Raw genomic sequence first — 10,463 nt, forward strand, 5'->3', positions numbered from 1 at the left:
GCTTATCTTTGGATTTATTTGATGTATTATCCTTAACTATTACATCATTTATTGGATTGTATGGATGTAATGTACCAGTATGGGATGGTGGCATTCTAGGGATGGACTAACTAAAAAGGTTAAGTCCTACCTAATCGGATTAATAAGGGAACAGATTTACTAGAAACTTAAATCCTACTTATTTTCATATCAGGCCACTAAATAAATTGGATGGCATACTGGATATTTATTTTATATTTTTGGATAGAACGGATTATATATATATATAGTTATGAGCCATGATATGAGCTTGAGTCTCAGGATCTATTGTTAGGGTGTGTATATTACATAGGATGGTTAGCTGGCTATAATGGACTGTAGTGTGCCCTGGGAGGTCTACGTACTTATGCCCACTATATGTGCATTTTTGCATGATGCCTACTATTCAGGTTGAGGCTGCCCTATAGTCCAGTAGGAGTCATTTAGTGTGTGTGTATATATATATATATATATATATATATATATATATATATATATATATATATTCAGACTACTAGTTATTATTGGATTGATTAGGATGTATACGTGTATCGGATCTTGGCTTAGATTGTAGTAGAGTAGAACTTGTTCATGGGCCTGACTCACAATTATTTTTCAGGTGTTCATCAGATGTACAGATGGTTTGTGCTAAGTAGAGACCAGTCTACTTCACTCTTCTGCTTGTACATAGGAGATTTATTTATGTTTCAGTATTCAGGTGTAGACATTTATTGCTGTTATTTGTTTAGTTTGGGCTTTCTAGGGGTCTACATAGTATGGATTCCTGAGTTGTATTATTCGGAAGATTAGTTGTATCCGAAGAATTTACCGATTAATGAAATTTATTCTGAGGATTTAAAAATGGATTATCATTTTAGTTTCATTTCAGCGTTTTATCCTTTCTTATTTATCTTCATGTATTCTGTGTTAGTTTATTGCTGATTTGTTTTGATATTCCCGAGCCTTCGGGCGTGGGCTTGGCCAACCCATATTCAGAAATCTGGGGGTATCATTGTTGGTATTAGAGTATTCCAAGTTCAAGTGTCCTTAGGAGTGACTTTCGTTATATGATTTCTGCGTTGCGTCTCTTAAAACTTAGAGCCTGTATTAGGATTCGTTGTACTCTATTTACGGTTCGTTAGGAGGAGCTGATGTCAATTATATTCTTTAGTTACAGAATGGTTGGCACTAGGAAGAGGATGGGGTTTAAGGCGAAAGCGATAAAGACTCAAAGAAGTAAAAGAGTATGTTATTGATTTTGTTGCCTTAGGGCAGAATTAGGGATCGAAGGTTTAGATATGGTTGGCACTACTTTAAAGTATAAGCTACGGAAGGATTTTGGTGTACGTGATAGGACACCGCATATCGAGACCAACACGACTTTAATTATTCTCAAAAAGGAGAAAAGCGAAGAGAAGGAGCCTGAAGAGGATCCTAATGGGGGAGATTTCAGAGTATCCAAGAAAGAGGGTACTACATCTTGAAGATGGATGATTGTGCGAGGGTGATGTTCTTTGCTAGTGGTATATCAAATGATATTAGTAGAATTGGTGTTGATCAATCTCCATATAGTTAAACTTTATTATCATCTCTAAAAGAGATATATAAGTTGTATTCTTCAGGAGTTTGGGGATCTGATGGAGTTTTTATCAGAACGAAACATATGATTTTTATATCACATTTGGGAGAGCATTGGGATTATGTTATGACGTTCTAATTTGCTTTATAAAGCCATATTAGACAATTTACATTTCCGCGTATACGGAGGATGATGGTTAAGCCCTTGGTATTTGCTTAGGAAAACATATGTTGCTTTTAAGCTATGTTTTAAAGGATATGTTTCAAGGTTGGATGATTACCTACGAAACTATAAAAGGAGATTTTGTGAAACAATTTTGCAAGTTGATTTCAGAGGAGATTTTCCCTAGATTTCAGAGGAGATTTTCCCTATAAAGAGCAATGTCTTAAGTAGGAGTATATTTTGTGTTATTGTGTTTGTCATATTGTTTTATTTTCGTTCATTATTTGGGATTTGGTATGTGGTTTAGTTGGAGACACAAGTATGTGATCAACCAACTACTGTTTTTACACTATGAGGTAATAACGCTATATTACGCTAGGATTGTGAGCATGTAGTCATAGAATTGGTTAGATATATATAATTCTAGCTAATATATTGGACCTGGACATACGTCATTATGGTATGTTATTTGGGATGGGATAGTTAATCCATCACTACGAGTCAAATAATGTAGTACGATTAGTTTGATATACTTTATGCTAGGTCTGAATTTGTATCTTATTACAACGCCATGATAGTGGCGGTTGTTAATATTTCGGTATTCGTGAGGTTGTGTTAAATAAAGACCACTGTAACGCTACAATGGTTTAGCAGAGGTGCCGGATTTACAGACCATCTTCTTAGAAATGCCAAAAGTTGTTACCAAGTCGAAAGAAGGATTTAGTACTGGTTTATGTACTAATTAGAATGACGCCAAGTAAGGATAATAGATTGAATAAATCTTCATTAGTTTATTCTTTATTGAGAATTTATTTGCGAGGGTGTGTCATTAGAAGGAGTTGTTGGTGTTGCACATGGAAGGGGAAACTAAGTCTTTTCACTTGCATAAATAATATGGAATTCTTTTTTGGTCACAATTTGTAACAATTAGTTACTGTTAAGAAATTAATGACTTATTTGGAGGATGGAAATGTTCCATATTCTTTTGAAGTTAGACAAGAAGTCTGATTGACACTTGCTTGTGTTACAGAAATAGGGTGCGTCAAAGACAAGATGGTGAGAACGATCACCTATACATAAAGAAGAGGTGCACGGTGTGTATGGAAAGGTCGTAGTTTGTTGACTTTTGTTGAGTTAAAATGATAGTTAAGTTTTGATGAATGGAGTTACCGGTTGATTTTTCTTTATTGGTAAGTTTATCACAGATCAGTGGTGCATAGATTTAGTTGTAGAGTTAGCTTTTGACGATGCTCCAATTTAAACAATGGGTGCAGACGAAAGTTGGTGGTACTAGACTAACGGTACTTTCTATAGACAAATTGGAAGGAGGATGCAAGGATTGAGATTCACAACTCTTTATTCTCTACACATCCAGGTGGAGATACGGTGCATTATGAAATAAAGCAGAAGTTTGGGTGGACAGGCAGAAAGAGGGACATAGATATTTTGTCTCAAAGTTTAATATTTATTAGATAGTCGAGATTGACCATCAGAGATCACTAGATCCTTTGCAGCCATTTTCTATACGGAAGTGGAAAGGGGAAAGCATTTTTCGCTAATTTAGTTGAGGGATTGCTGACTTTGCACAAGGTTATGATTCTGTTTGGGATATTTGTTGATTAATAAATTAAATCAGCTTAATTCTTGTCTATTTTGAACTAGTAGGACATTAGTTCATATGAATAGAATGGATCATGAGACAGCTTTGATGGATAGAAGTGGTGATTCACACTTTGTATTAAGTTTTGTCTGGTGGAAGCGAATATGGAAGTGGATGCTCTTAACAACCGAGATAATACTTAAATCTTTCGGTTAACTATTGAGTTATCAGTTGAATTTATAACATGTGTAATAATAACACTTGCTATTACTAAGGTAATTAAGGTGGTCAACTTAGAATATCGGAGTTGACCCTGGAGGAGGTGTTACCTTACTGGAGGAGGATTAATAGATTCTGTAAGTAATATTATGGAGGTTGGAGTGACTTAGATGTAAAAGTTATAATTTTTTTTTTTTGGTGCACTCAGATGGTTATAAGTTACGCTAAGACATCAAAGGTCAATTTTGGTGAACAGGAATGGGTAGGGACATGTACAAAATTATCTCTAAGTATAACACCTTTTAGAAATGTGGAAAATTGATAATCAAATATCATTAGAGATTTTTGCCACTACCTATATCAAAATGGGAGTAGGACTAATCAGGAGTGGATGGTTGGTAAAAATTATTAACATTAATTGGAATTTTAATTCCATATGGATTAGGAGTGGTGGATTGAGCAAGTTCACTTGAAGACATTAATTCAAGTAGTGTTCACTTTAGAGCTTCATATCAGTTTGACATTGCACAGATATTGGTGTTATAGCCTGTGGATATCCATTTTAGTGAATGAAAAATGCTATTTTGAAGGAATTTTCTACAGATTTTGGAGCAGCAGCTTTGCTTCATATCCCTAGATAGCGGAATTGATCAAGAAATTAAATTAGATCATGGAGGATATGCTTGAGACATATATCCTAGGTTTTCATGGACAATCAGAAGTATTTATTTCACTTTACAAAATTTTTTGTCTGTGATACTGTTAGCATAAGGAGGTTGGTGTGACAATGTTTAAGGTTTTGTATATTCTATAGTGTGATGAGCGCTGAATATTTGCATATTCGAGCCCTTAAATATAAATATGTTAAGGCCTAAAGTGATACTTCTATCCATAGTTCGACTGATTTATGTTTAATGTGTGTTTATAGGTACTTTCCCAGAGAAATAGTTACAATCGGGACTTTATGATGATATCAAAGCTTATAGAGTCATTGTCGGTTATTTAGAGCAAGCCGAGAGCTTAAATGGTGAAGTTTGGAAGAACTCAAGACTCAGAGCTCGAGCCCTAGTCTTAAGGCTCGAGCCTTACAACAAAAAAAGAAGAAAAGTCAACAAGGCATTGAAGCTCGAGCCTTGTACCTTAGAGCTCGAGCCCTAATAGAGGGTGCTCGAGCTTTACCAAAGGGTGTTCGAGCCTTAACCCTCAAGCTTGAGCACAAGGCGTCAGAATTTGAAGAGTTGATTTTAATTGAAGAACCAAGCTCCCAGACCTCGTTCCTAACCTCAAGGATTGAGCACCATAACTTAAGGCTCAAGCCTAGTACCTAGTGCTCTAGCCCATGAAGCTTGGATCGAGTAATGTTAAAAGATTTCAATCCCAAAAATATTCTAAGTGTTAAAGAAAAAGACGCTTCGGAAAATAGTTGAAGAAATTTCGGTAAGACGCTTCGGAAAATAGTTGAAGAAATTTTGGTAAGTGTCAAAGTGAAGATTGAGCACCATCTATTGAAGCTCGAGCCTTCTATGGCATGTCAGATTCAAGTTACGGGATTGTTCTCTTTTCAGGTCATATATCATTCTAAATGGGCTAGAAGACCTAAAAGCCCACCAGATCCTTATTTTCTTCTATAAAATAAGGCATAAGCCTTGATAGAGGAGGTCCGAAATTCGAAGTCCTTTTTTCTAGTGTGATTCAAAAGGCTAATACTGTGGTGGCTTTTAAGGTTTCCATAACCTTAAAAGTGAAGATCCTGAGAAGAGAAGGGCCATCCTTGACAATGGAGACAATCCAACACAGATGATATCCGACATCGTCATGAGTAGTTAATTCCTTTCTTAGGGCACTGATGTAACCCAATCTAGTATTATAGTTTGATTGTTATTAACTCTGGGATTATTTAATGTATATTATGTTTTTAATTATATGACTATGAGCAATTGGGATAACTCAATTGGGTTTAATGCTTTAAATAGATTACAAATTGTTATTACCTTGTCTTAGATATATCTACACTCAACCTATTCTTACTAAATGGTATTTGGCGGAGCTCTGCCGGACATAAGAGTAGAGGTCATATAATGGTGTTCCAACGTTTTTATAAAAGAATGTTTTCATAGTCTATGCTTAGGAAAGATGGATTGTTTGCAAAGTAGTTAAGTAATAGGAGTAGGTAGGTGGATAGTCCATACCACAGATAGGTTATAGTTAACTGAATTTTATAAAATATCTTTCTTTAAAACCGGAATTGAACAAATGTTACTGAGTTTAATTAATTTAAAACATAATTTGTTAAATTCCCAGAGTGAAACAATTAACCATAATATGATGATTGTGGTGAAGACAAAGCCCTACGATTTCTCTTCCCAATCGTTCTAGTTTAATTTAGTTAATTTTAGTTTAATTTTCAGTTTATAATCGTGACAACCAAATTAATCTGTTCGACCAGTTACCTGTAGACCTATAGGAATTAGTTAAAAGCAAAATTAATAACTTATCTCTCTGTGGGTTCGACACCTCTCTATATAGTGCTATCTGTAAGGATTCGTGCTATTGCGAGTGGTAAATTTATAAGTAGTATGCAAAAACACACAACATGTGACGACCCTGGATTTTTCAACCCAGTGTGTCTTGTGACGACCTGAAACGGATTAAAAAAAAAATGCTGAAGCAAAACAAAGACAAGTCCTTAGAGATGTACGTCATCCTTAGGACACAAGAATGGTCTTTCGAGGTGTTTCAGGGCTTAACAGAAGTAAAACGAAGACAAGGGTAGCAAAACCCTACCGAAAGAAGGATTAAGGGTAAAATGGTCATTTTACCCTAAGAGGGAGGAATTTGACTTCCAACAAGTCAAATGAGATAAAAAAAATATCTAAAAACATCCTTTGGTAACTTCACATCAACTCCCAAGGCCAAAAGAAGAGAAATCCTAAAAGAACTCTATCTCGGTTCGATCTAAATCTGACACACTCACACTAAAATAAGGATATCTCAAGTTAAGAGAAGAACCTAAAACTTAAATTTATACCATTGGAAATCTTACTTCGACGCGGTCCGTTTGGACTCAAGAACGGACTAATTCGGAGTTGAAACGAAAAAGTTACGACAGTTCGAAGTTGGAAGGCCAAAGCTGAACTTGAAGAAAAGTTTCTGGAGTATTTGAACCGGTTCAGCACCCCTGAACCGGTTTAACATGTATAGAACATCCATGTTGGACTCAAAACACACCTTGAACCGGTTCAGCCCCTCTGAACCGGTTCAACCCAACCTGAATTGAACCAAACAGTAGAAAAAAAAGAAAAATGGAACCGACATAGGGTTTTCGATACCAAGACGACATTTTTAGGGAAAATGCCATGAAGAAACTCCCCCCAAAATCACATTTTCTATGTGACAAAGTCAAGACTGGAATTTATTTCCGAAAGAAAAAATCCCAAAATTCCCCTACACAAGATTTTGCAAGAAAAATGTGAAATGAGTCTATAGGAGGCTCATTTCACCAACGAAAGAGTTTTTCCCAGAAACGATCATGCACACAGATGTAACTTACCTATTGGGACATGCTACAATGATCTATAGCTAAAAAATACTGTCGATGCAAAATTTGACCTATCTAAACCCCAATGCGTGAAAAATGCCCTTCAAAGGCAAAAATTACAAGAACCGGACTTAAATGCAATCAAATGACCGTTTTGCCCTTGACCACACTTCATGCATATAAAATAAGTCTTAGTGGATGTGTCAGAACACACTTTACACCACCTAATTTGGAAATAAACCCTTAAAGGCTCGGATTTTACTACTTTAGTCCAAAAATGCAATATATGAAACTAAAATGCAAAAGTGAAAGCAAAATGGTGTTTGGTCCTTGGCCATACCTCGTAGATGGTAAATGAATGCCAAAGAATGAATTTCATACACAATGCACATTCTGGTGCAAAAATGACGTATTGAAACCCTAGTTTTCATGTTTTTCTCATTAAAGGCAAAATTCAACATATTTGGATATACAAGGATTTCAAATGAAGTTTGGCTCTTGGCCACATATCATATACATAGAATGAGTGTCAAAAAGTATGTTTAGACACATATTACAAGTCCAAGGTAAAAATGACATTTTTGTCCTAACTATACATTACAACCTTAAAAGTGAAACTCAAACATGCTGACACTTGCATGTGAACAAGAATGTATTTAAATAAACTTCAATCCAACGAAACAATTTAGGGATATTGTGCATCCCAAACCAAGGCATCCGTACCTGAAAAATGACTCGATAACTTTGGGGTGAGTAAACAAGTTACTCGTAGGGAATGAGCATGCATAGACTTAACTTTTTACAAGGTTATTACATTAACATGAAACAATTCAAAGATCATGCCACCTAACATCTATATTATAAGTGAGACTCAGGAATCATCTTAAGCTACTTTAGAACAATAAAACACAGATCACAATATCGATGCGATTTCACTAACATTAGAACTTCTAATACAATGCATAAAACATGAATTCTCAAAGTTAACATCTTGAAACTTAAAATGGAAAATCAAATAAGGAACAACAAGTTACAACATCATCTAGTTATCAACTTGAAATGAAATGTGAAATCAAACAAGGTGGATACTTAGACATCACTCCAGATTAGACCGACAACATGGTTACTTTAGGGTTACTAGCCCACAGGTAACCTCCCTATGTGCGCACTAGACTATAGGGGGACAATCTCCCGTACTATAACCATGCCCTAGCCATAGTCAACAACAACGCCTTAAGTTTCCAAAATCAACAAATTTTGCAATAACGTATATATCACATGTATATACAAGATAATCAACCATCTACCACGCACAACCAAATTTGGAAACACATACAATACTTGCTCTAAGTCCACAACAACTATGGCATGAAAGATGTCAAATACAAAGTGTGCAACTCATTACACAAGACAACAACATATTCCATAAAGAAAACATGTTCTTATGAATATAAATATAACAACAATGTTATCCAATGCTCAAAACGTAATCAAGTGAATATACAATAAGTGCAAGTCTATGATTTAAACAAAGAAACAACTTCTAAAACACAATTAAATCCATGGAGCAATTAGATAGAATTTAATTAAATAAAAATAATTAAATTCTCTAGATTTCAAATCAATTCTAAATAACCTTAAATTAATATATGTTAAACAATATAGCATGGTCATTTAATATATCAAATCAAAAGTGCAAAATGAGCAAAATATCATCGTGTATAATTTAACTAATTTAAATTAATTAAATCTCTAGATTTCAAAAGTTATTCAAATGATCCCAAATTAATATATAATAAGGATTAAGTCATGGCCATGCCATATATCAACTCTAAAATAGAATACAAGCAAAGTACAATTAAGTAGAATTTAAATCAAATTAAATTCATTAAATCTCTAGATTTGAAAACTCATTTAAATCATCCCAATTTAATATATAACAAAGATCAAGTCATGGCTATGCTATATACCAAGTCTAAAGTGAGTTATATGCAAGCTATGATTAATCATTAATTTCTCAAATTAATAAAAGACATGTATACAACATTTATTTCACTACAAAAGCAAGTAAAACCCTTAGATAATAAACTAGAACACCCCCTACCTCACTAGAGAAGTGTCTCTCTAGAATCTAAGGCAAGCAAGCTTAAAATGGTAAACCTTTCTAGGGTTATGAAGAGGAAGGTGAGGCAAAGCTTTTGTATTCTAAGCTTTATGGTCTAAGGTGAGTGGAAGGGCCTCAAAAATCAATGTCAAAGCCTAAACATCAAGCTTCACTAATGGTCGCTAGGTTTTGTAGAAAGGAAAATGAAGAGAAAATGATGTGATAAGGTGTGAGTGGAGGAGTTAGAAATCCTCCACTCACTATGTGATCCTACACCATGGTCAACACACACTACTCTTGGTCTATTGCACAAAAACCCTTCTTTAACAACATAATCCCAAAGTAGCCTAAAAATAATTGCAAATAGGTCCCTCCTCTAAATATCTTGCAGACTTAATTGCAAAGTGGTCCTCAAGATAAAAATAATTATTTATAGTAATTACACAAATAAGTCCAAAACAAAGAAAAATTCCAAAAAAGTGTGCATCCACACCCCTAAGGAAGAAAGTACACTACTAGCATGCATTTCTAAGAAAGTAAAAATATAATTTTCTAAGAAATCATATACCATGAGTGCATAGAAAAGTGGACACAAATCCGAACACGAAAAATGAGGTTGTGCCAACAAAGTGACAAACAGGAAAAAGACGAAAAGTGAATAGTGTCAAAACAAAGTAAATTGTAGAAATGACTAGGTCCTTAAAGGAAGTTATCAATCCAAAAGAGAGAGTCTTGGAAACCATTCCCAAGTACTCGAGACGACACCAAGAGACGAGAAACCGAACACAGAAAAGAAGAGACAATGGAAAAAATTTATTCGTAAAATTTGAGGAAAAAGGAAAAGAAGGAAAATAACCAGGTCATTACAACCTTCCCACCTTAAAGGGATTTCATCTTTGAAATCCAGCCTCGACAAAACAAAAGGTGAAACCAGGGTAACTACAAAGTACATCTCCGAGTATCCCACACAACATGCTACAAAAGTAATCCCAAAACTGAATGACAACGTACAAACCAATGTCATTCACACCCACGTGCTCACAGCAGGACAACCTCTCAAAAGAAAAGTGACCATACGTCCACGCTACAAGTCAAAACTCACACACACAGAATCCAATGTTAGATAAAGGAACGAAATACAACAACCGTAAGCATCTCTCCTAACGAACCATCATACGGATCCGAAAATAACCACCAAAAGAACTCCAAGATAACTACTGTTGGTTTCCTTGATGGAGTCGCC

Source organism: Cornus florida, unplaced genomic scaffold, assembly GCF_030987335.1.
Source record: "Cornus florida cultivar Cherokee Brave unplaced genomic scaffold, ASM3098733v1 CherokeeBrave_3.0.0_Hap2_Chr11, whole genome shotgun sequence".
NCBI classification, from domain to species: Eukaryota; Viridiplantae; Streptophyta; class Magnoliopsida; order Cornales; family Cornaceae; genus Cornus; species Cornus florida.